Raw genomic sequence first — 27,015 nt, forward strand, 5'->3', positions numbered from 1 at the left:
GGTTCTGTCTGATCTGGATCCAAATTATGGCCTTACAGCAAAACCCCTACATGTGGCACTAATAGGAGGGGAAATGGAACCCTTTCAATCCAATAAGAACCACCAGCAGGACTTTGAGACTCTAAGACTGAGTTGAGTAGAGCCAGTACTGAGCTTCCAAAGTTGGACAAGCCCTTTACCTTATACATTCATGGGAGGTCAGGGATAGCACTAGGAGTCCTGAGCCAAAAGCTGGGACTGGCTCAGAGATCAGTAGGTTACTTTTCAAAACAACTGGACCCAGTGGCCCTGGGGTGGCCAAGCTGCCTGTGGGCAGTAACAGCCACAGCCCTGTTGGTCAATGAGGCTTCCAAGCTCACCCTGGGACACACTTAGTTGTACTGACCTCTTGTCATGTATCATCTGTGCTTGAACTCAAGGACATGATTGGTTGGCTGGAGGAATGTTCACAAGATATCCGGCCCTCCCAGTGGACACCCTGGCCATTACCTTAAAGGTGTGCCAGACCCTACATCCACTGACCCTGTTTCCAGTGGCCAAGAGTGGAGACTTATTGCATCAGTGTGAGATGCTGTGGAGGAGGAAATGGCAACCCATTCCAGTATTCTTGCCTGGAGAATCCCATGGCCAGAGGAGCCTGGCGGGCTACAGTCCATGGGGTTGCAGAGTCAGACATGACTGAACACACACACATACAGACCATAGAACTAATTTACTCCAGCAGGTCTGATCTTCTAGGTGAGCCTCTTGACAGCCCTGAGATGAATGATTTGCTGGTGAGAGCAATTTTGTAGAAATGAGAACTTGACAGGCAAAGTATACCATAGTTAGTCTAGATGGAGTCATAGAAGCCAAGGCTCTGCCACCCCAGATATCAGCCAAGAAGGCTGAACTAACTGCATTAATGAGTTTTGCAACTGCTTTGCAACTGGGGAAGAAAAGGAAATTAAATATTTTTATTGACTCAATACAGGTTCCACGTGCTACAATCTCATACTGCCATTTGGAAAGAAAGAGAAATATTAACTGCTAGAAATTCCCCCATGAAACATAAAGATTTGGTTCTGGCTCATTTACAAACAGTGCAGCTCCCGACCCGGTAACAGTAACCACTGTAGGGGCCAGCTGAGGGATGGACCTTCTGTGAGCCAAGAGAACAGCAAAGCTGATCCAATTGCAAAACAGGAGCTCAACTGCAGGAACCTGAACAGGTTATGGCTTTAGTGATTGGCCACCTGAACTCCCTAGCCTTCCCCAGTATACCCCACAGGCTCAAGAAAATACTGCGAAATGGGGCTATTAGAAGGGCAGCACAAACTTGTTTGAAAAGGAGGCTAAAGATCTAATCCCTGAAGCCCAGAAGTGGAAACTCACTGGTAGCTTACAGGAGCTTACAGGATGCCTGTAAGCATGTGGGAGGGATGCAGTATGGCACTTGACGCCATAGGCCAGTTCAGGGAGGGATTAAAAGAACAGGAAAACAAGTCATGCTTGCCTGTGACTTTTGTGCCCATAATAACCTGCAGTCCCATCCAACACCCTCTCCCTTAGTCAAACCAATCCAACATGGAGGGACATTCAGGGGAAGACTGGAAGTTAGTTTTCACCCAGATGCTCCCAGGATCAGGAATAGAAATATTTTCTGGTGTTTGTTTTTCCTTTACAGGATGGGTTGAAACTTTCCACACCCAATCTAAAAAGGCTATGGACGTCTGTTAGTCCCTTTTAAAAGAAACAATCACTCACTTTGGACATCCTAAGTCCCTCAAAAATGTTAGCAAGCCCTCCCTTACAGCCAAAATCACATAGGGGCTCACAATGGCCCTTGGGATAGACTATAAGCAACTAAAAGATAGACTATAAGCACCTACACATCTCTTAGCACCCAAGTCTTCAAAGAAGGTATAGAAAATGAACCATACTTTAAAGAAAACCTAAGCAAAGCATTGCCGAGAACTGACCCAACTTGCTTCCTACTGCAGTCCTGAGGGTCCGTGTAGACCCCAGGAGTGGTCTGAGACTTAGCCCATTGAAATGACATATAGGAACCCTTTTCTTATTACTGACATTTTCCTGCTGAGAAGTAAACCAGGCTCTGAGATACACTACTCATCTAGGACAAGTTCAGAAGGCGATCCAGGGTTATGCCCACAAGGCACTGCCAGCTCCCACTGAAAACCACAGTAATGGAGCAGCTCCTTCATAAAGAAACCAAGTCCTTCTTAAAAACTAGAAAGAGGGGTCCCCCAAAGACCAACTATTACCAAAATGGGAGGGTACCTATACCACCTATAGGTATAGATATAGGGAGGATACCTATACCACCCAACTACTGTCAAACTGCAAGGGATATCGAGTTGGGTACATCTGTCCAGATTAAAGCTTTTACCTCCAGGAACCTGTCAGGTCACACAGGAGGGATAATACACCTGTGAGCCAGTGGAAGATCTGAGATACCTATTCAAAAGACAGGCTCCAGGCTTCCTTGGTGGTCAAGTGGTTAAGGATCCTCCTTTCAGTGCAAGGGAACACTGGCTCCATCCCTGGTCTGGGAAGACCCCACGTGCCGCAGAACAACTAAGCCCATGTGCCTCAACTACTGAGCCCGTGAGCCTAGAGCCTATGCTCCGCAACAAGAAGCTTGCACACTGCAACTAGAGACTTGCCACAACTAGAGAAGAGCCCGCGTGCAGCAGAAAGACCCAGCACAAATAGTGCAGGCTATGTTTGGGGGAGAAAATTGGTTATTAAGGAAGGTTTGTTTACATGTTAGTCTCATCTTTGCTGTTATCCTTAGGGGCCAACACTGGGAGGAGAGACTTTTCTTCTCCCCTTAAAATTGCCTTGGGGAAAGTTCTTGCAGTTGCCTGTAGTTCAGTGGAGTTTTCTGGGTTATCTACATCTTGCTCATCTCTGCTCTTCAAGTCAATTTGAGCCAGTGCTGTGGGTTTCTCCCCAAATCATGTGAGAGGAAGGGCTTAATAGATCTTGTATTTTCTTTTTTTTTTTTGTCTCTGACTAGAAAATAGTCTGGAGAAGGAAATGGCAACCCACTCCAGTACTCTTGCCTGGAGAATCCCGGGGACAGAGGTGCCTAGTGGGCTGCCATCTATGGGATCGCACAGAGTCGGACACGACTGAAGTGACTTAGCAGCAGCAGCAAATAGTCACATCCATATTTCAAATGCAGTTTGAAATTTTGTTTTGGCCAATTAAGTTTCTTTTCCTTGTATTTGGGGGTTGGCAAACTCTGTGTAAAAGGCCAGATGGTAAAAAATTTTAAACTTTTCAGGCTCTGCAGTCTATTGCAGCTATTTCATTCTGCTGTGAAAAACAATACATAAATGAAGGAATATGGTTGTGTCACAATAAAAATTTACATGTGACAATAGGAAGCAGGCCAGATTTGGCCTGGGGGCACGGTTTACCAACTCTTGTTTTTCATATAATTGTCTCAAATAATACATATAAAGTGCTTAACAGAGTACTTGGAATAGACTAGGCAGTGCTTAATAACATTAGCTTTTATAGGTATAGTTTATACATAAGGTATAAAGAAATTCCAAAAGTAAACCAGTAAAAGCAAGAGTTGGTAAACCCTAGTCTATTCCAGGTACTCTGCTAAGCACTTTATACGCATTATTTCATATAATTGTCTCAAACTTTGACATGGATACTGTCATCCTCCTTTTACAGAACGTGCAACTGAGGTTTAGAGAGCTTCAGTGATGTGCTCAAGTTCACAGAGATAGGAAGTAGCAGACCTATTATTTGAACCAAGGTCAATATTTTACCAAGTTAACAAGCCACTAGTTCTATTAATTTTAGTTTAAATGGACTATATGAAGAGACAACCACCCACTGATGAATGGATAAAGAAGATGTGGTACATATATACACAAAAGAATACTCCTCAGCCATAAGAAAAGGGTGAAATCTTGGCACTTGCAACAACATGGATGGACCCAGAGGGTATTATGCTAAGTGAAGTAAGTCAGATAGAGGAAGGCAATACACCATGATTTCACTAACGTGGAATCTAAAGAATAAATGAACACATAAACAAAAAAGAAACAGACTCAAGGTTACAGAGAACAAACTGGGGCTGGCAGATGAGAGGATGGGGTGAAACGCTGGACAAAATAGGTAAAGGAGATCAGGAGGTACAGACTTACTAAGTCACAGGGATATAATGTGCAGAATATTCAACAATGGATGTAATACATAGTCAACAATATTACTCATAGACTTAATATTACCATATAGTAAATTTGTATGTTGGCAGATGATTACTAGATTTATCAAGGTGGTATTATATATAAATGTCAAATCATCTTGTACACTTGAAACTAATATTGTATATCAGCAATACATCAATTTTAAAAATGTTAAAGGGACAGTACACCTGAAATAAAATTGATGACAAGGCATTGAATCAAGCCAATGCTATGATAAGGAAAATTAACCTAAAATCATATATTGTCCAAATTATAATTATAGCTATACCTATATATATATATATATAGATAGATAGATAGATAGATAGATACAAGATGTAAAAATTATCCATTTTGTAGCTAAGTACTCCTGCAGTATCTAAACCACCAGTGTATGTAGATGCATTAAAAGGGGAAGTGTCAGGACACAGCTGGGACTTTTATCATTTTGTACTTCAGGAGACGTGATCTCTCAAGGGAAAAAAATGAGGGTCACAATATCCATTCAAATTGTTTTTATTACTTATCATTTGGGGTCTTTGAAAAAAACCTAAAATATGAAAAAAATTTCAGGAAAGCAAACAGGAACTTGTGACAAGGAGAAATCCCAGAGAAAGTAGAGCTCTCATAGAAAGTCTCACCCTACAACCCAATCAAACTCTTTAAGCCAGAAACTTCGAGGTGATCAAGTAGTGATGGAGAGAAGTGGATAAATTTAGTATGTGCTTTGGAAGTAGAATCACAGGACATGCCAGAGAATTAGATGGAAGGCCTGAGGGGGAAAGGAGTCAAGAACCATATTAAGTTGAACTGTGCAGAAGCACATTTCCATGAGTAAGATGTGGGGTTAGAATAAAAACTTCTGTTTAGGTCATAGTGAGTCTAGGATATTAAGATGCTTGAGATGGAATGATTGCTAATAGCCGTCTCTAATCAGACTTTAAAGGAAAGTGAAGGAATCAAGATGAGGCAAAGAGGAGAGAGAGGTTTACTGGGGATGTGAGATGGCTCTGTATCTCAGTTCCTCTCATTTCTTCAACCCTCTTGAGAACCGACTCTAGAACAAGTCCCCCCTGTTATAAGCCTTTCTTGATATGGCCAATTTGTTCTCCACCTTATTGAACCTCATAACTTCATTTTATAATCAGTCACGTGTTTGCTTAACATATGCTTACTGAACTCTTTCTGTGTGCTAGTCTCTGTGCTAAATTCTAGAACACGATCTGTAAGGCACAGCCTCTTAAATTCTGATAGCTTTTCCTCTTTCTTCTCAACTGTGTTATTCATCTTGAGTTTAAAAGATACAATTCAAGTGTAACAGGCCCTGGTTTTAAAACCAGTCTTTATTCTCATAACCATCAACATACTTTGCTATTTACCATTTGCTATCTACAGTGACTTTTCATATTTCAAGACTTTGTCTTTGGTTATCGGCAGAAAATCTCACTGGCGGCTTGCTTCGTGGCCTGTGCTCTGTTCACAGAGTCTGTTCCACAAACTTTCCCCTGAGCACAGCTGTTCTCTGGGACTTTGGATTAGTAAAGTTCTCAAACTTCTTGGTCTCAAGGCCCCTTTGTACTGAAAATGGAGGATGCCAGAGAACTTTTGCTTTATATAGGTATATCTTTCTATGTTTACCCTATTTGAAATTCAATTTTTGGAAACTTAATAATTTAATGTTAATGAACCCATTGGAATTTTCTCCTGGCTGTACCTTGTGGCATAAGGATCTTAGTTCACTGACCACAGATTGAACCCACAACCTCTGCGGTGGAAGCACAGAGTCTTAATCACTGGACCACCTGGGAAGTCCTTGGATTTAAACGAGTTTATGAAAAAGTTATCTTCCAGAAAAAGTGACATCCTTTACATTTTTGAAACATCTTTAAAGCCTGATGAAAGAGGAAACAGGCTGAATTTCATAACTGATGTGATGCAACAGGTCATGCAGACTTTGAAATACTCCACATTTGTGAGAGTGTGAGTGAACTAAGTAATGTCTTAGTATTATGCAAATAGTTTCCTGGACCCCACCTTAAGAACTTAATCTCCAAAATATACAAACAACTCATACAACTCAACACAACAAAAAACAACCCAATCAAAAAATGGGCAGAAGACCTAAACACATTTCTCAAAGAAGACATACAGTTGACCACAGGCACATGAAAAGATGATTCAATGTCACTAATTATTGGAGAAATGCAAATCAAAACTACCATGATGTATAACTTCACACCAGTCAGAATGGTCATCACTGAAAAATCTACAATAACAAATGCTGAAGAGCTTATGGAGAAAAGGGAACCCTCCTACACTGTAGGTGGGAATAAATATAAGTTGTCACCCTGGGGAATAGGGGCTTCCCTGGTGGCTCAGATGGTAAAGCATCTGCCTGCAATGCGGGAGACCCAGGTTCAATCCATGGGTTGGGAAGATCCCCTGGAGAAGGAAATGGCAACCCACTCCAGTACTCTTGCCTGGAAAATTTCATGGACTGAGGAGCCTGGTAGGCTACAGTCCATGGGGTTGCAGAGTCAGACACGACTGAGCGACTTCACTTTCACTATGGGGAATAGTAGGAGGGTACTCAGAAAACTAAAAATAGAATTGTCATATGATCCAACAATCCTACTTCGAAGCATGTATCTGTACGAACTATAATTCAAAAGATCCATGCGCTGCTATGCTCATAGTAGCACTGTTCACAATAGCCAGAACATGGAAACAACCTAAATGTCCATCAGCAGAAGAGTGGACACAGAAGGTGTGGCACATACATACAATGGAATACTGCTGCTGCTGCTGCTAAGTCGCTTCAGTCGTGTCTGACTCTGTGCGACCCCATAGACGGCAGCCCACCAGGCTCCCCCATCCCTGGGACTCTCCAGGCAAGAACACTGGAGTGGGTTGCCATTTCCTTCTCCAATGCATGAAAGTGAAAACTGAAAGTGAAGTTGCTAAGTCGTGTCCGACTCCTAGAGACCCCATGGACTGCAGCCTACCAGGCTCCTCCGTCCATGGGATTTTCCAGGCAAGAGTACTGGAGTGGGGTGCCATTGCCTTCTCCGCAGTGGAATACTATTCAGCCATCAGATCAGATTAGTCGCTCAGTTGTGTCCGACTCTTTGTGACCCCATGAACTGCAGCACTCCAGGCCTCCCTGTCCATCACCAACTCCCAGAGTTCACTCAGACTCACGTCCATTGAGTCAGTGATGCCATCCAGCCATCTCATCCTCTGTCGTCCCCTTCTCCTCCTGCCCCCAATCCCTCCCAGCATCAGAGTCTTTTCCAATGAGTCAACTCTTCGCACGAGGTGGCCAAAGTACTGGAGTTTCAGCTTTGGCATCATTCCTTCCAAAGAAATCCCAGGGCTGATCCTCTTCAGAATGGACTGGTTGGATCTCCTTGCAGTCCAAGGGACTCTCAAGAGTCTTCTCCAACACCACAGTTCAAAAGCATCAACTCTTTGGTGCTCAGCTTTCTTCACAGTCCAACTCTCACATCCATACATGACCACAGGAAAAACCATAGCCTTGACTAGATGGACCTTTGCTGGCAAAGTAATGTCTCTGCTTTTGAATATGCTATCTAGGTTGGTCATAACTTTCCTTCCAAGGAGTAAGTGTCTTTTAATTTCATGGCTGCAGTCACCATCTGCAGTGATTTTGGAGCCCAAAAAATAAAGTCTGACACTATTTCCACAGTTTCCCCATCTATTTCCCATGAAGTGATGGGACCAGATGCCATGATCTTCATTTTCTGAATGTTGAGTTTTAAGCCAACTTTTTCACTCTCCTCTTTCACTTTCATCAAGAGGCTTTTTAGTTCCTCTTCACTTTCTGCCATAAGGGTGGTGTCATCTGCATGTCTGAGGTTATTGCTATTTCTCCTGGCAATCTTGATTCCAGTTTGTGTTTCTTCCAGTCCAGCATTTCTCATGACGTACTCTACAGCTGGCTATTTCTGAATGAGGAAAGAAGGGGCAAGATATAACTACAGAAAGTTTTGGTTTGTAGAAGAGGAACACTGAGAAAAGAATTTTGTATGTGGTCCAAGTCTTCTAAAGTTGGATTAAATTTAATTAGGTAGACGGATTTTTAATAAGAGTAGGCAGATACATGCCTGGATTTGGTTTCTCTCTGTCATAAGAGAACAAAGTTGTCCTGGAATGCTACTTTCGAGTTGGACTATGTGAGTTTCCATGCCTTTAAGTGATCTATATTTATTTTGGATTTTTTCCCCACCTTAGTTCAAGGAGTATTTTTTCACAGAAACCTATGATCCAATCTGACTGGGTATTTTAAAACTCTTAAAAGTTTTTGACTAACTTCCCAAGTATCAACTTCTAATTAAAATTCTCTTGACTTCCAGTTAACTTTGGGTGTGTTTCAAGGGGCCCCTTGAAGATCCCAAAGAGAGATCCTAAACCAATTGGGTTAACCTGTGACAAGAGGTTTGGCAGGATCTCGGAGAACCCTGGCAAGTTTAGGGATTATTTGTCAGTCTGGGGTTGGCAGTCTCTCTCATCTGGCAGGACTGCATGGTTATTCTGGCCCACTGCTGCACCCAGGATGAAATGAAGCATATACTGAGAAAGGCCAGGGAACATGTAGATGGCCTACTGGCCACCAATTCACACAACTAAATTTGCCAGGTGGGTGGGGATGCAATCCCAGAAGATGACCCACAAGGGGACTATGAAGATTGTGTAGGCCAAGTTGCTGCTGCTGCTGCTGCTAAGTCGCTTCAGTTGTGTCCGACTCTGTGTGACCCCATAGACGGCAGCCCACCAGGCTCTGCCATCCCTGGGATTCTCCGGGCAAGAACACCGGAGTGGGTTGCCATTTCCTTCTCCAATGCATAAAAGTGAAAGGTGAAAGTGAAGTTGCTCAGTCATGTCCGACTCTTAGCAACCCCGTGGACTGCAGCCTACCAGGCTCCTCCATCCATGGGATTTTCCAAGCGAGAGTACTGGAGTGGGGTGCCATTGCCTTCTCCGTAGGCCAAGCTAGGATAAGACAATATATTACTTGTCTATCAGAAGGAATGAAAATGTGTATGGTGAAGCTCATAAATTCTGATAAAGTCTGAGGGATTAAACAGGAAAAAGATGAAAACCAGTCTTCCTGGGCCAGGTGAGAGAAGCATTCAAGAAGGACACCAATACAGACCCAGAGTCCACAGAAGGGAAGAACATACTGGCCATGAATTTTATCACCTAGGCTACTCCTGACATCCAGATACAATTACAAAAGCTTCAGACTGGGCCCCAAATCCCACTGTCAGCCTTGGTAGAGGCAGTCTTCAAGGTCTGCAACAACAGAGGTATAACAAAGGAGGCCAGTAAGGATAAAAGGCTAATGAAGAAAATACAGCTTTTGGCTGCTCTGATTAACCCATCAGAGGGGACCCTGGAAGGCCGAGGAGGCTGAAGAGATGACCAAGAAATCAGCCTGAGCCTGAACCAATGCACCTTTTGTCAGAAAGAGGGGCACTGCAAGGGGGAATGTCCTGAGCAGTCTCCTGTGGGACACCTGGGGACAACCCCAACTGGCCCCAGTACCTTGTGGATCTCTTGGATGAGAGATTCCCACACACCAACTGATGGGGCCTGAGTGCCTGCCTGACTCCAGATCCTGCTTGATTCATCTTCATTACTCCAGTGGACATTTGGGCCACTCTTCATGTGGCAACCCAATCATGACTGCATTGTGATGGAGGTTGATGGACAGCCAAAGGTAAGGTGGTTTATGTCTCCCCTGCCTGCAGAGTCGGGTCCTTTATTATTTAACTCACTCTTTTTGTACATGCTAGCATACTCTGTTCCCCTCCTTGGGAGAGATTTGCTAACTAAGTGAGGAGATAGTATATTCTCATGTGTGTGTTAGTTGCTCAGTAATGTCCTATGTGACCCCATGGGCTGTAGCTCACCAGTCATCTATGTAGCCCCATGGACTGTAGCCCACCAGGCTTCTTTGTCCATGGGATTCTCCAGGCAAGAATACTGGAGTGGATTGCCACACCCTACTCCAGGGGATCTTCCTGACCCAGGGGTTGAACCCAGGTCTCCTGCATTGCAGGCGAACTCTTGACCATCTGAGCCACAAGGGTAGCCCACCGTATATTCTTAGGACAGGGTGAAATCCAAGAAGGTAAAGAATCTGAACAGAATATATATATCAGGTATCAACAGATGATCTACCTGTTGGGTGTCAAAATATTCTCCAAGACCTCCCCTAAGAAATTTGTGAACAAGTGGATCTTGCAGTTTGGCTCCCCTCAATGCCAGGAAGTATAAAAACATGTTCCCCCAATAAAAACAAGGCTAAGGCCTGGGGAGAAATACCCATGGAAGAGACAGTATCCTTTAAAGCCTGAGGCCCTGAGGGGAATCCAATCACTACTCAGCAAATTCCTAAAAAAAGACTCATTAGGCTCTGCCGATCCCCTTGCAACACCCCCATTCTCCCCATTCAGAAGCCTAGTGGGGAGCATTCGTTTGTGCAAGACTTAGGAACAGTGAATGAGGCCGTCATCCCTGTTTACCCACCGGTCCAAAAGCATACACGCTCCTCACCCAACTGCCAGGGTGTGCTTGTGCTTGGTCGCTTAGTTGTGTCCTGCTCTTTGCGACCCCATGGACTGTCAACTGCCAGGGAGTGCTCAGTATTTCTCTGTTTTGAACCAAAATAAAAGAGATGCACTTCTCTTTATTCCCCTCCATCCAGACTCTCAATACCTTTTTGCTTTTGAATGGAGGGGCCCTGACACCCTGGAGGCTACCCAATATACAAGGACAGTGCTTCTGCAGGTTTGGGGGGACAGCCCCCATCATTTTGGAAATACATTAGCAAGGGAAATGAGGGACCTGAGCCTTGAGAAGGGAGCTCTGCTTACAATATGTTGATAATCATTGATAAGTAGTGAGACAAGATTCAGATCAAAATACTGTTTAGGGCCCTAAATTTTCTAGCAAAAAGGGGATATAAAGCCTCTCCAACCAAGGTTCAGATCTCACAGCAATGGTTTTGATATTTGGGATTTTTTTTTTTTACCTTAGAGGCATGACCTCTGGCCATAGATTGAAATAGCCATTAGTGCATTACCATCTCCAAATGCAAAGAGAGAAGCTTGACGCTTTCTCAGGATAACTGGGTTTTGTTGTATCTGGATTCCAAAGTATAGCAAAATCCTGTATGAGGCTCTAAAGGGAGGAGAAAGGGAACCTCTTCAATGACACTATGACCAGCAGTGGGCTTTTGAGACTCTCAAGACTGAGTTGAGTAGAGCACCAGCACTGGGGCTTCCAAAGTAGGACAAGCCCTTTACCCTGTGTGTTCACGGGAGGTCAGGGATAGCACTAGGAGTCCTGACCCCAAAGCTGGGACCAGATCAGAGGCCAGTGCCTTATCTTTCAAAGCAACTGGACTCAGTGGTCCTGGGACAGCCAAGCTGCCTGTGGGCAGTAGCAGCCACAGCCCTGTTGATAAATGAGGTTTCTAAGCTCACCCTGGACAACTTAGACGGTTAACCCCTCGTCAGGTACAATCTGTGCTGGAAGTCAGAGGACATCATTGGTTGACTGGAGGAGGTTCACAAGATATTGGTTCCTTCTAGTGGACACCACAGACATCACTTTAAAGAGCGCAAAACCCTGAACCTGGCAACTGTTTTCAGTGGTTGAGGGTGGAGACTTATTGCATCAGTGTAAGATGCTGTGGAGGAGGAAATGGCAACCCACTCCAGTATTCCTGCTTGGAAAATTCCATAGACAGAGGAGCCTGGCAGGCTACAGTCCATGGGGTTGCAAAGAGTCAGACACGACTGAGACCACAGAACAAATTTACTCTAGTGGGTCTGATCTTCTAGATGAGCCTTTTGACAGCCCTGAGGTCAAAAGATTTACTGGTGGGAGCAGTTTTGTAGAAATGGGAACCTGAAAGGTGGGGTATGTCATAGTTAGGCAAGATGAAGTCACAGAAGCCAAGGCCATGCCACCCAAAAGGATGAACTACTTGTATCACTGAGAGCTTTGCAATTAGCGAAGGATAAGAAAGTGCACTCATTTCACATGCTAACAAGATTAAGGTCAAAATCCTTGAAGCTGGGCTTCAGCAGGACATGAATTGAGAACTTCCAGATATACAAACTGGATTTAGAAAAGACAGAGGAACCAGAGATCAGATTGCTAATATCCGTTGGATCATAGAGAAAGCAAGGGAATTCCAAAACACATCTACGTCTGCTTCATTGACTATGATAAAGCCTTTGACTGTGTAGATCACAGCAAACTATGGAAAATTCTTAAAGAGATGGGACTACCAGACCACCTTACCTGTCTCCTGAGAAACCTGTATACAGGTCAAGAAGCAACAGTTAGTACTGGACATAGAACAGTGGACTAGTTCAAAATTGGGAAGGGAGTATGTCAAGGCTGTATATTATTAGCTCTGTTTATTTAACTTCTATGCAGAGTACATCATGAGAAATGCCAGGCTGGATGAATCTCAAGCTGGAATCAAGATTGCCAGGAGAAATATCAACAACTTCAGATATACAGATAATATTACTTTAACGGCAGAAAGTGAAGAGGAACTAAAGAACCTCTTGAGGAAGGTGAAAGAGGAGAGTGAAAAATCTTGCTTAAAATTCAACATTCAAAAAACTAAGACCATAGCATCTGGTTCCATCACTTCAGGGTAAATAGATGGGGAAAAAGTAGAAACTGACAGATTTTATTTTCTTGGGCTCCAAAATCACTGAGAACAGTGACTGCAGCCATGAAACTAAAAGACACTTGCTTCTTGGAAGAACAGCTATGACAAAGCTAGACAGTGTATTAAAAAGCAGAGACATCACTTTACTGACACAGTTTCCTATAGTCAAAGCTATAGTTTTTCCAGTACTCATGTATGCATGTGAGAGCCAGACCATAAAAAAGGCTGAGTGCCGAAGAATTGATGTTTTTGAATTGTGGTGCTGGAGAAGACTCTTGAGAGTCCCTTGGACTGCAAGGAGATCAAACCAGTCAATCGTAAAGGAAATCAGTCCTGAATATTCATTGGAAGGACTGATGCTGAAGCTGAAGTTTCAATACTTTGGCCACATGATCCAAAGAGCTGGTTCACTGGAAAAGACCCTTATGCTGGAAAGATTGAGGGCAAGAGGAGAAGGGGGCAAAGGAGAATGAGATGGTTAGATGGCATCACTGACTCAACGGACATGAGTTTGAGCAAACTGACAGGGAAGACTGGTGTGCTGCAGTTCATGGGGTCGTAGAGAGTCAGACACAACTTGCTGACTGAACAACAAGAAACTAAATATTTTACTGATTCTAAAAATGGGTTCCAGGTGCTACATGCTCCTGTTGCCATTTGGAAAGAAAGAGGACTGATAACTGCTATTAATACCCCCACGAGACATAAAGATTTGGTTCTGGCTCTTTTAGAAGCAGTGCAGCTCCCTATCCGGTGGCAGTAATCCACTGTAGGGACCACCAGAGGGATGGACCTTCTGTGAGCCAAGGAAACAGTAAAGCTGATCAAACTGCAAAACAGGCAACTGGAACCTGAACAAATTGGCTCTAGTGATTGGCCTCCCTGAACTCCCTAGCCTCCCCCCAACCCCTGCCCCAGTATTCCCCAGGGGAATAAATGCTGAGAAATTGGGATATGAGAACTGAAGCACAGACTGGTATAAGAAGGAGGCGAAGTTTCTAATCCCTGAAGCCCAACAATGGAAACTCACTAAGAGCTTACACGATGCCACCCACTATGGGAGGGATGCACTATGGCACTTGATGCCAAAGGCTTTTTCAGGGAGGCAGTAAAAAGAACAGTAAAACAAATAATGCTTGTCTGATTTATATGCCTGCAACAACCCACAGATCCATCCAATACCCACTTTGTTCTTCAGGTCGATTCAACGCTGAGAGACATACCTAGGGGAAGACTGGCAGTTAGATTTCACCCAAATGTCTGCATGATCAGAATGTAAATATCTTCTACAGTTTTTTGATACTTTCCAGGATGGGGTGAAGTCTTTCCCACCTAATCTGAAAAGGCTATGGATGTCTTTTTTAAAGAAATAATTCCTTGGTTTGGACTTCCAACATCCCTCCAGGGTGATGAAGGGCCCTCTCCTATAGCCAGAATCACACAGGGGCTCACAATGGCCCTAGGAATAGACTACAAGCTACATACCGCTTGACACCTCCAGCCTTCAGGGAAGGTAGAGAAATTAATCATACTTTAAAGAAAACCTTAGCAAAAAAGCTCTGCCAAGAAACTCAGGCACTCTGGACCAACTTGCTTCCTATTGCAGTCCTCAGGGTCCTTGTAGCCCCTGGGAGTGATCTGAGACTTAGCACATTGAAACGACCTGTGGGAGGCCTTTTCTTACTGACTGACATTTGTTGAGGCCCTGAGATATATTATTAATCTAGGACAAATTCAGAAAGTAATTTAGGACATTTCCCACAAGGCACTCCCCGCTCCCACTAAAACTACAGAGAAAGGAGCCTTTTCTTTGCAAATAAACCCTGGAGGGACTTCTCTGGTGATGCAGTGGTTAAGAATCCACCTGCTAATACATGGGACACAGGTTCAGTACCTGGTCTGAAAGAGTCCACATGCCGTGGGGCAACTCAGCCCATGTGCCACAACTGCTGAAGTCCACATTCCCCAGAGCCCATGCTCTGCAGCAAGAGAACACATCGCAATGAGAAGCCTGCACACTGCAACTAGAGAATAGCACCCACTCACCACAATCAGAGGAAGCCCATGCACAGTAATGAAGACCCAGCACAGCCAAAAAAAATCTGCCTGCTAGTGCAGGGGACATGGGCTTGATCCCTGCTCTGGGGAGGTCCCACATGCCACAGAGCAATGAAGCCTATGTGCCACACTACTGAGCCCATGCTCTATAGCCCATAGCCTCAACTACCGAGGCCCTGCTGGCCACAACTAGAGAAAGCCCTTGCGAAGCAACCAAGACTCAGCACAGCCAAAAAAGGAAAAAACAAAACAAATAAATAAACCCTGGGGACCAAGTTCTTCTTAAAACCTGGAAAGAGGGTTCCCCCAAAGACAATTATTGCTGAAATGAAAGAGTCACTATAAAGTAATTTTAGCCATCCCCACTGCTGTCAAATTGCAAGGGATATCTAGTTGGGTACATTTGTCCAGACTAAAGCTTTACTACCAGAAACCCCGCAGGTCACAACAGAAGAACAATGCACCTGTGAGCCAGCGGAAGATCTGAGATACCTACTCAAAGACAGGTACCATCTAGGACTTCCCTGATGGTGCAGTGGTTAAGAATCAGCCCGCTAATGCAGGGGACGTAGGTTCGATCCCTGGTCTGGGAATTAAGATCTCACATTCCACATGCCACGAGGCAACTAAGCCCACGCACCATAACAAACAAGTCCATGCACCCTAGGGGACATGCGCCACGATTAAGAGAAGCCGCTGCAATGAGAAGCCCTTGCACCATAACTGAAGAAAGCCTACCTGCAGCGACAAAGAGCCTGTGTGTCTCAATGCGACCCAGCACCGTCAAAAAGTAACTCATTTAAAAAACAGACAGATACCAATAACAGATAAGTAAAATGATGGAGTGGGTGGGCTCCTATCTGAAGCCTTAACAGGACTTGGGATCTCTCTCTTTCCTTGGCTGGTGTGGTTCTTGACAATTGTCTGGCCCTTCTGGGAGAACAGAGTTTGTGCAATAACTATTGTAATACTTCGTGCTGCACTTGGATCAATGCAACTAGACATGTAAAAGTTAACATTAAGGAAATATACGCCCTCGGCAAAGTGGCTTCGTAATTTTGGTAGGGGCAATATCACCTCCCTTGTCTGGTTGACAGCTAAGAAACCCAAAGTTAACCTGATTCCTTCCCTTTCTAGGCCTTTAATGGCTATTGTTGTTCTCCTTTTTAGCCCTTGTTTAAGTTTTTGGTTAAGTTTGTGTCTTTATAGGCTCCAGCAACTTGAAGTAAGGCTCATGATGGCTCAAAGAATTCAGCCCCTTTCAGTAGAGAGTGGCCCAGGTCCCTACTGTCCTTGGAACAGTCAGTGAGGGACTTGTACCCAGCTCTATAGTAGGCTAGGGTCTGTGGCCCCTGTCCAGCAGGAAGAGGTTTCAGAAGAGACTTTCAGTCCCCACCCCTCAAGAATAAGGGTGTAGAGTTTCTCAGCTCCAGGGTCCCAGGGTCCCAGATTCTCAGACAGGCTGGAATCTGGACCCTTTACTGAAATGCATAATGCTTGCACCTGGACACTCCTTTACTCCAGGAACAAAATACAGACAGACTATATGGGGATAAAAATAACTGCATGCACATGTACTTGGGGCAAATTCTGGACCCAAAAGTATACAAAGAGACCAAACAACCCAGTTGCCACTTTTGAGGAGCCTGGAGCAAAAACAGGGTGTTGGGAGCGAAAGCAGGGTACTGCACATGCCCCCTGCACACACCACCACCTAAGGGGTAGGCAAAACACCCAAGCCACCCCTCCAGCTGGACCCCCAGACACACCACTACCCTCCCCGCAAGTAAAGAAGAAGTTTGCCTCTGCTTGGGGAGCAAACAAGCAAGGGAAAGTGTTGTTTGTTCTGGTTCTCCCTTCTGCTGCAGCAGGGGCCCCAATAAAACCTTGCCTGAATTTCCTGTCTGGTCTCTAGCCAATTCTATTGATTGGGGAATGTCAATAACCCTGTAATTGTTGTTTCGTTGCTAAGTTGTGTCCAACTCTTTTGTGACCCCATGGACTACTGTAGCCCTCCAACCTCCTCTGTCCATGGAATTTCCCAGGCAAGAATACTGGAGTGGGTTGCCATTTCCTTCTCCAGGGGATCTTCCCGACACAGGGATCAAACCCTGTCTCCTGCATTGGCAAGGGGATTCTTAATGTCTGAGTCACCAGGGAAGTTCACCAAGAACCCTAGTCAGTAACAAAAGCATCAAAGAGAATAAAATTCTTAGGAATAAATTTACCCAAGGAGGTAAAAGACTGTCAACTAAAAATCATAAAACATTGGTAAAATAAAGAAACTCAACTAGAAAAGGCCAATGCACAGCAACGAAGACCCAGCACAGCCAAAAATAAGTAAATTAATAAAAAATCTTTTAAAAAATATCACTAAAAAAATGCTAACCATCATCTGACAGTGCAAGATTGCCACAAACTTTCAATTTTTTTAAAAAAAATGCAGTATCTGCAAAACACAACACAGTAAAGCACAATAAAGTGAGATGTGCCAGTATATAAAATGGGATTAACACTGCCTACTTCACATTTTTTAAGAAACAGAGATGATAATATTTTTGTAGCATTTAGCACAGTGTTTGGCACATAGTTAGAACTTAATAAATAGCATCGTGGTCATTGTTTTCATCATTATTGATGTGAGGCTATCCTTGAGACAGAAATACAATGAAAATGTAGGAAAAGAGTGTGATTATGATATAAGAGTTAGAGAGATGGGGCATATCTGAGAGAATTTGCAAAGCTAAAATCATCTGATAGAGGAAGGAAAGACCTGAGAAGAAGCCCCTGACCTTCCAGATCTTTTTCCATCCTTTGCCCAAACATTTGGCTTATGTTTACTTGTAGCCATGGAATCATCTAGAAAATATCTCTGATTGGCATGAGTATTTTTGGAAAATAGTGTTTTGTATGTAAGCTGAAGGTGAGCCTTCTCAGTTCTGCTTTCACCATCTCCAATTTCTCTCACTTTGTAGGTACCTCCATCAACAGTTGTTGATTAAACTCCCCTCAATTAAAAAGAAAGACAGTAAAGACAAATGAATGGAAAGACACTCTTTAATCATGGCCTGAAAGACTTATATTGTTGAGATGATAGTATTACATAAACCGATACATAGATTCAATGCAATTTCCACTAAAACCCCAATGACATTTTTTGCAGAAATAAAAAAACCCATCCTAAAATTCATGTGGAATGTTAATGGCCTCCAAATAGCTTAAATAATTTTTAAAGGGCAAAGCTAGAGACTTATACTTCCTGATTTCAAAGTTTACTACAAAGCTGAAGCAATCAAAATATTGTGTCTTGGCTTATGGAAAGAAATATAAATAACAGTGACTAGAATAAAACACCCACAATAAACCCCTTTATATATAGTTAAATGATTTTGACAAAGGTTCTAGAGCCATTGAGTGGTAGAAAGGACTCTTTTCAACAAATAGTCCTGGAAAAACTGGATGTCTACATGCAAAAGAATGAAATTGGTCCTTTATCATATACCACATTTAAAAAATTAATGCAAAATGGATCCAAAACCTAAATGTAAATTATAAAAGTACTGAGGGAAAGGATATGGCAATGCTTTCTTGTATATGAAACAAAAAGCATAGGCAACAAAAGAAACAAATATATCATTTGGACACTACCAAAATTTAAGCTTTTGTGTAAAATTCCAAACTAACAAGAGAGAGAAAAGGCAATCTACAGAGTGGGATAAAGTATTTGCAAATCCTATAAGAGATTAATATCCAGAATACACAAAGAACTCCTAAAACTCAGCAACCACCACTGCAATTAAAACCTGGGCAAAGTAGCTTCCCCAACTGTACCGGACACAGCCAATGAGACCCATTTACTTATCTTATCCAAAGTACTGAGTCATAAGCTACATCACTGTAGAGGCTGGGGGAGTGGCAGATAGAACTCCTGGATAGCATTAGAGAAACACAAATCCGAACCACATCAGAGACTGCATCAAGAAGCCCACCCATGAGTACTGGCAATACCTCGCCCACTGATCCCAACTCCCGAGCACTCTGCTTGCTTTACTTATATACTACCACACCCTGTCTGGCTAGTGGGGACTCACAGAAAACCAGACTGACTCTGCAGACCAGGGAGAGACCAGAAACTTTAAGTTTTTTTATTCAGTTTTAAGTCTGTCCTAGGTTAAGCAAAGAGGTGGCTGTCAGCACCTGTGAGTATATTGCAGCATTGAGAGAAGGCCTATGAGCTTAAGAATTCAGCCAAAAGAGGGAGCAGGAAGCTTGGAGCAGATGTAGTCAAAGAATCTGATAAACCCTGCGAATTCCTAGCAGGATGACGGAAGGTATTTCTCTCCTAAAAGTGAAAGTGAAAGTCGCTTAGTCGAGTCGGACTCTTTGTGACCCCTGGACTGTACAGTCCATGGACTTCAAGTCAGTTATAAAAGACGAGAGGAGGTAACTACTACTTTAAATGTAAAGACAACAATGCAAGACTTTAAGGGACATAAAAAAAATCAAGGAAACATAACAACACTAAAGGATCACAATAATTTTCTAGTAACTGAACTCAAGGAGAGGGAGATTCCCAGTTCATCAAATAAAAGAATTCAAAAGAATTGTTTTAAGGAAGCCCAATTATACACAAGAAAACAATTCAAAGAAATCAAGAGACAGTACATGAAAAAAATGAGAAGCTTAACAAAGAGGTAGAAATCATAAAATAGAAGCAAACAAAATCTGGAGCTGAACAATTCAGTAAGTAAAAGAAAAATACAGTAGAGAGCACTAACAGCAGGATGAATCAAGCAAAAGAAAAGTATGTATGAATTAGAAGACAGGACCTTTGAAATTATCCAATAAGAGAAGAGAAAAGAATAAAAAGAAAAGAAAAAGCTAACTTGTCTATAGGACAACATCAAAAGAAAGTTTGTTAATTATTGGAATCCTAGAAAAAGACAAGAGAAGCAGGAAGAAAGCTTATTTAAAGAAATAATAGTTGAGAAATTCCCAAATCTAAAGAGAGATTTGGATATCCAAGTTAATGAAGCTCACAGATCACCAAACTGTTTCATATGAACAGATCTGTACCTTTAAATGACATATTAAAGGAACTTAATAGATACATACAGAATATTCCATCCAAAAGTAACAATGCATATTTTTCCTCAAAGTGCACATGGCCAAAATATAAGTCTTAATAATTTTAACAATACTGAAATCAGATCAAGCATTTTTTAATTAATTAATTTATTTATTGGCTACACCATGCAGCATGTGGGATCTTAATTCTTAACCAGGGATTGAATCTGTGCCCCTTCATTGGCAGAGAGGAGTTTTAACCACTGGACCACCAGGGAAGTCACAGATTAAGCATCTTTGCTGACATGAATGGTATAACTAGGAATCAATTATAAGAACAAAACTGAAAAATTAATAAACATGTGAGGATTAAACATGCTACTGAACAACCAATGAGTCAAGGAATAAGTCAAAAGAGAAATTAAAAAATACATTGAGACAAATGAAAATATAACATACAAAAATTATGTAATGCTGTAAAAGTAGTTCTATTAATATGAGGGAAGTTCATAGTGGTAAATGATTACACTAAGAAATAAGAAAGATCTCAAATAAACAACCTAACTTTAGTTTCTTTTAAGAAACTAGAAAAAGAACAAACAGTCGACAGTTAGTACACTAGAAGGAAGGAAATAAAGATCAAAATGAAAATGAATTAAATAGAGACTAGAAAGACCACAGAAAAGATCACTAAAATTAAGGGCATTTTTTAAGATTACAAAATTGGCAAATATTTTGCTGAATTCACCTAGGAAAAAAGAGAAAATTCAAATAAAATCAGAAATGAAAAGGGAGGGATTTCCCTGGTGGCTCAGTGGTAAGGAATTCCCCTGCTAACGCAGGAGACACAAGTTCGATCCCTGGTCTGAGATGATCCCACATGCTTTGGAGCAACTAAGTCCATGTACCACCACCATTGAGCCCGTGCTCTAGAGCCTGGGAACCACAGCTTCTGAGCCCACACACCCTACAGCCCCTGCTCTGCAATAAGAGAAACCACCACAATGAGACACCCGAGCACCGCAACTAGAGGGCCGTCCCCACCTGCTGCAACCAGAGAAAAGCCCACATAGCAATGAAGACCCAGCACAGCCAAAAGAAATCAATAAAAAATTAAATTATTTTAAAAAATAAATTATTAAAGCAATAAATTATTTTTTATTTTATTTTTTTTGCCACCAACCGCACTGTGCAGTTTTATTAACCATTCAAGTACAGTAGCGTCTGTAAGATCGGGACAGAATTGGGATTTAAAAGTGAACATATTCAGCATCTAACAATTTGAAAGAAGCCACTACATACTCTTTTCACAGACATGTTTCCACGGAGCCAATACAGTACTAGCCATTAACCCAGCACACCAGGTGTACTGGAGTAGAAAAGATGCAACAAGAAAAATAGCTACATTAGAAAGACTTCAACACTTTAGAAAAAGAGTAAAACACTTTTCGTTTCTCCCCTTCAACCCCTAAAACAACATCATACCGTCTGGATCTACCTATACAGTCCTACATCAGCTTCTAGAATATTTGTCAGGAGGGCAAAAGTAAAATGACACTGGCCAGTACAGTCTTTGGATATTTAGGAAGGGGAGGGGGAGAAAGTCAGTTCTCAGAGCAAATTAGTCGGCTTCAGTCTCATCAGCAGGATCTTTGGATTCTTTGTTCTTCCGCACTTCTTCAATGTGCTTGTCCTTCTCCCGCAAGCGCTCCAGCTTGGCGGCCATCTGCGCCTCTCGGTTCTCTTTGTTGGCCTCCATCTTGTGGGTCAGCTTCTCTTCCGCCATCTTACTGAAGTTGTTGTTCTCCTCTATCGCCTTCTGAAGCACTTCTTTCTCGTGCTCCCGTTTCTCAGCAAGCTGCTTCAAGACCTCAGCTTCATGGGACTTGCGTCTTTCTTCTGCAGCTTCTAATTTCTTCTGAATTTCCTCCAGGGAAAGATCCTTCTTCTTAGGAGGGGAAAGGGGAAATTCTGGGACAGATTCTTTTGATCGAGGGCTGAGAATCAGCTCAAAAGCCTGGCCTGAGGCACGCTTCTCCAGTTCCTTCACCTGGATATCAGAAGCCGCCATGGTGAAGAGAAGACAAGAGACTGGCACTGTACTCTACACGATTCACTGGCAAGGAAAACCCTGCTCCGTCCAAGCCGCCTGGCCACACTCTCTAAAGCAATAAATTATTAAAACAGAAAGAAATGAAAGAGATGTTAAAACTGATACTATAGAAATGCGAAGGGTCACAAGAGACTACTATGAACAATCAGTAACCAACAAATTGGACAACCTAGAAGAAACTGGTAAATTCTTAAACATACACTCTACCAAAACTGAGTCTGAAAGAAGTATAAAATATGAAGGGGGAGAAAAAGTTATGAGTTTGAAATAATTAATCGGAAGCCTCCCAACAACAAAGTCCAGGACTAGACAATTCATTGGTGGATTCTACCAAATGCTTCTCAAACTCTTCCAAAAAATCAAAGAGGAGGAAACACTTTCAAACTCATTTTATGAGGCCAGCATTACCATGATACCAAAAACAGACAAGGACAGTACCAGAAAGTAACAGTACTGGTCAATATCCCTGATGAATACAGAAGCAGGAATCCTCAACAAAATATCAACAAACAGAATTCAACATACATTCGGGCTTCCCTGCTGGCTCAGTGACAAGGAATCTGCCTGCCAGTGCAGGACACATGAGTTTGATTCCTGGTCCAGAAGGATCCCTCATGCCACAGGGTAGCTAAGGCTGGATACCACAACTACAGAGCCTGTGTAGCTGGAACTGCTGAAGCCTGAACGCTCTAGAGCCTGTGCTCTGCAACAAAAGAGGCCATTGCCATGACAAGCCTGCATACTGCAGCTAGACAGTGGTCATCGCTCCCTGCAACTAGAGAGAAGTCCGCACAGCAACAGAGACTCAGTATAGCCAAATAAATAAAATTATATTTAAAAATCCCAATACATTAAAAAGATCATATACCAGGGAGATGTGGCCAAGATGGCAGAGTAGGAAGACCCTGAGCACACCTCTTCCCACAGGCACAGGAAAAGCGCATCTACAGAGCAACTGTCTATAAGAACAACCTGAGGCCTAGCAGAAAAGATTTTCCATAACTAAAGATATAAAGAAGGAATTATGAGGTGACACAGTACAGTCAAGATACACATCACCTGGGTAGGTGACAACAAATGAGAAGATAATCACAACTGCAGAAATTCTCCCCAGTGATCAAGGAGACTGAGCCTCATGTCATGCTCCCTATCCTGGGGTTCCTGCACCAAGACAAGCCCCAGGAACGTCTGGCTTTGAAGGCCAATGGGGCTTGTGTATGGGAAAGCCAGAAAGCTGTACAAAGCATAGGCTGTTCTTAAAGGGCATGCATAAAATCTCACACACTCTGAGTCGCAGTAGAAAGAAGCCTGAGTCAGACCCACTTGCTGATCTTAGCACCCTTGAAAAGCAGGAGAAAACTGGAACTCCCTTTGGGAACACAGATGCTGACAGCACTCTTCTGTGGGGAGCTCATTCTACTATGAGGATGTTTATGCTGGCAAGCACCATTCTGGAGTTCTCCTTCTAGCCTATTAGTGCCAGAGGTTTACACATCCACCAGTAAGCTGGCACCAGCACTGTGACTCCTTGGACTGCCCAGCTAGCCAAGTTGGGACATGGGCCTACCCGCCAAGAGGCTGAAACCAGTGCCATGACTATACATACTGCAAAGCCACTACGGTGGGACCTGCCCACCAGCAGGTCATGACAAACCCCAGGACCCTCCAAGCTACACAAGCAACTGAACTAGGACTCATCCACCAGTGAGCTGGCAGTCACTGCATGAGCCAGGGCCTGGCTGTCAACTAAGCCTGGGGCCAGCATGCCTAACAGCCCTCCCATATTAGCTGGCCCCAACACAATAGAAGGACCCATGCAGCAGTCCATATAGGGGGCACCCTAGAGGGTATAGCTCTGGAAACAAGAGGGGAGTGTGCTGCTGGGCCCCACAGGACATCTCCTATATAAGGTCACTTCTCTAAGATCAGGAAAAGTTACTGACCTATATAATACATAGAAATAAACAGAATTAAGCAAAATGAGGAGACAGAGGAATATTCTCTACATGAAGGAACAAGGCGAAACCCCAGAAGAACTAAGTAGAAATAAGGAATCTATCCAATAAAGAGTTCAAGATGATAATCATAAAGATATTCAATAAACCCAGGTGAAGAATGAACACAGTGAGAAGTTTAACAAAGAGCTTAAAAAACCTCGAATAGCCAAAGCAATCTTGAGAAAGAAGAATGGAACTAGAGGAATCAACCTGCCTGACTTCAGGCTCTACTACAAAGCCACAGTCATCAAGACAGTATGGTACTGGCACAAAGACAGAAATAGATCAGTGGAATAAAATAGAAAGCCCAGAGATAAATCCACGCACATATGGACACCTTATCTTTGACAAAGGAGGCAAGAATACACAACGGAGAAAAGACAATCTCTTTAACAAGTGGTGCTGGGGAAACTGGTCAACCACTTGTAAAAGAGTGAAACTAGAACACTTTCTAACACCATACACAAAAATAAACTCAAAATGGATTACAGATCTAAATGTAAGACCAGAAACTATAAAACTCTTAGAGGAGAACATAGGCAAAACACTCTCCGACATAAATCACAGCAGGATCCTCCATGACCCACCTCCCAGAATATTGGAAATAAAAGCAAAAATAAATAAATGGGACCTAATTAAAATTAAAAGCTTCTGCACAACAAAGGAAACTATAAGCAAGGTGAAAAGACAGACTTCAGAATGGGAGAAAATAATAGCAAATGAAGCAACTGACAAAGAAGTAATCTCAAAAATATACAAGCAACTCCTGCAGCTCAATTCCAGTCAAAAAATGGGCCAAAGAACTAAACAGACATTTCTCCAAAGAAGACATACAGATGGCTAACAAACACATGAAAAGATGCTCAACATCACTCATTACCAGAGAAATGCAAATCAAAACCACTATGAGGTACCATTTCACGCCAGTCAGAATGGCTGCAATCCATAAGTCTACAAGCAATAAATGCTGGAGAGGGTGTGGAGAAAAGGGAACTCTCTTACACTGTTGGTGGGAATGCAAACTAGTACAGCCACTATGGAGAACAGTGTGGAGATTCCTTAAAAAACTGGAAATAGAACTGCCTTATGATCCAGCAATCCCACTGCTGGGCATACACACTGAGGAAACCAGAAGGGAAAGAGACACGTGTACCCCAATGTTCATCGCAGCACTGTTTATAATAGCCAGGACATGGAAGCAACCTAGATGTCCATCAGCAGATGAATGGATAAGAAAGCTGTGGTACATATACACAATGGAGTATTACTCAGCCATTAAAAAGAATACATTTGAATCAGTTCTAATGAGGTGGATGAAACTGGAGCCTATTATACAGAGTGAAGTAAGCCAGAAAGAAAAACACCAATATAGTATACTAACGCATATATATGTAATTTAGAAAGATGATAACAATAACCCTGTATGCGAGACAGCAAAAGAGACACAGATGTATAGAACAGTCTTTTGGACTCTGTGGGAGAGGGTGAGGGTGGGATGATTTGGGAGAATGGCATTGAAACATGTAAATTATCACACATGAAACGAATCACCAGTCCAGGTTTGATGCACAATACAGGATGCTCGGGGCTGGTGCACTGGGATGACCCAGAGGGATGGTACAGGGAGGGAGGTGAGAGGGGGTTTCAGGATGGGGAACATGTGTACACCCGTGGCAGATTCATGTCAATGTATGGCAAAACCAATACAATATTGTAAAGTATTAGCCTCCAATTAAAATAAATAAATTTAAAAAATAGAAATATGAAGAATAAACAGAACTGAAAGATACAATAACTCATAAAAAATAAACTAGAAGACACCAACAATAGATTAGATGGAAGGAAGAGATCAGCAAATTACAAGACAGAATAACAGAAATCATCCAACCTGAAAAGACAAAAAAAATTTCTTTCTAAATGAGGATAGTTTAAGAAACCTCTGAAACAACATCAGTCATACTAACATTCACATTCTAGGGGTCCCTATAATGAAGGAGAACAGAGAAAAAAAGAGGCAGAGAACTTATCTGAAGATAAAAACTTTCCTAACCTGGGACAGGATCCAAACATCCAGGTCCAGGAAGCACAACGCCTCAAACAAGATGAACCCAAAGAGTTCCACACCGAGATACATTGTAATTAAAATGACAGAAATTGAAGATAAACAGAAATCCTGGGACTTCCCTAGCGGTCCAGTTAAGAATCTGACTGCTAATGCAGGGGACGCAGGTTTGATCCCTGGTCTTGGAAGATCCGCCATGCAACAGAGCTACTAAGCCCATGTGCCACAACTACTGAGCCTGGGAGCCGCAACTGCTGAAGCCCATGTGCCTAGAGCCTGTGCTGTACAAGAGAAACCAGTGCAATGAGAAGCCTGCGCACTGCAATGAAGAGTAGCCCGCACCCTCTACAACTACAGAAAGGCCATGCATAGCAATGAAGATCCAGTGCAGCCAAAAAAAGATAAATAAATAAAATTTTAAAAAGAGTGAATCTTAACAGGAGCAACATAAAAGCAACTAGGTATATAGAAGGGAATCCCCACAAAAGTATGGGCTGATGTTTTAGCAGAAACTTTGCAGGCCAGAAGACAGTGTCATTATATATTTAAAGTGATAAAAGGGAAAAACGTACAACCTACAAGAATACCCTACTCAACATGGGTATCATTCAGATTTTTAGGAGAAATGAAGAGTTTTATAGAAAAGCTAAAGCTAAGAGTTCAGCACTATTAAGCCAGTGATTATAAAAGGAAAAATCTCATTCATAAACACAAACAGTAAAGTTAGTGGATCAACCAGTTATAAAGCCAAAGTAGTAAAATCTATATCCACAAATTAG

The 27,015-nt window shown here is 42.6% G+C and overlaps 1 long non-coding RNA gene and 1 pseudogene across 2 annotated transcripts in view; both read right to left on the bottom strand.

Annotated features, from left to right (window-relative positions):
• Positions 1-27,015, bottom strand: part of LOC147342919 (uncharacterized) — a 103,106-nt gene that overhangs the window by 61,175 nt on the left and 14,916 nt on the right. The gene's annotated exons all lie outside the window — the stretch shown is intronic.
• LOC147342922 (stathmin pseudogene) lies at positions 21,467-25,554 on the bottom strand (annotated as a pseudogene). Its single transcript, XR_015156838.1, has one exon. The product of XR_015156838.1 is annotated as a stathmin pseudogene (transcript).

The sequence above is a fragment of the Bos grunniens genome, chromosome 28 (assembly GCF_055505025.1).
Source record: "Bos grunniens cultivar Pamir isolate PY7600 chromosome 28, Bosgru_T2T1.0, whole genome shotgun sequence".
Classification (NCBI taxonomy): domain Eukaryota; kingdom Metazoa; phylum Chordata; class Mammalia; order Artiodactyla; family Bovidae; genus Bos; species Bos grunniens.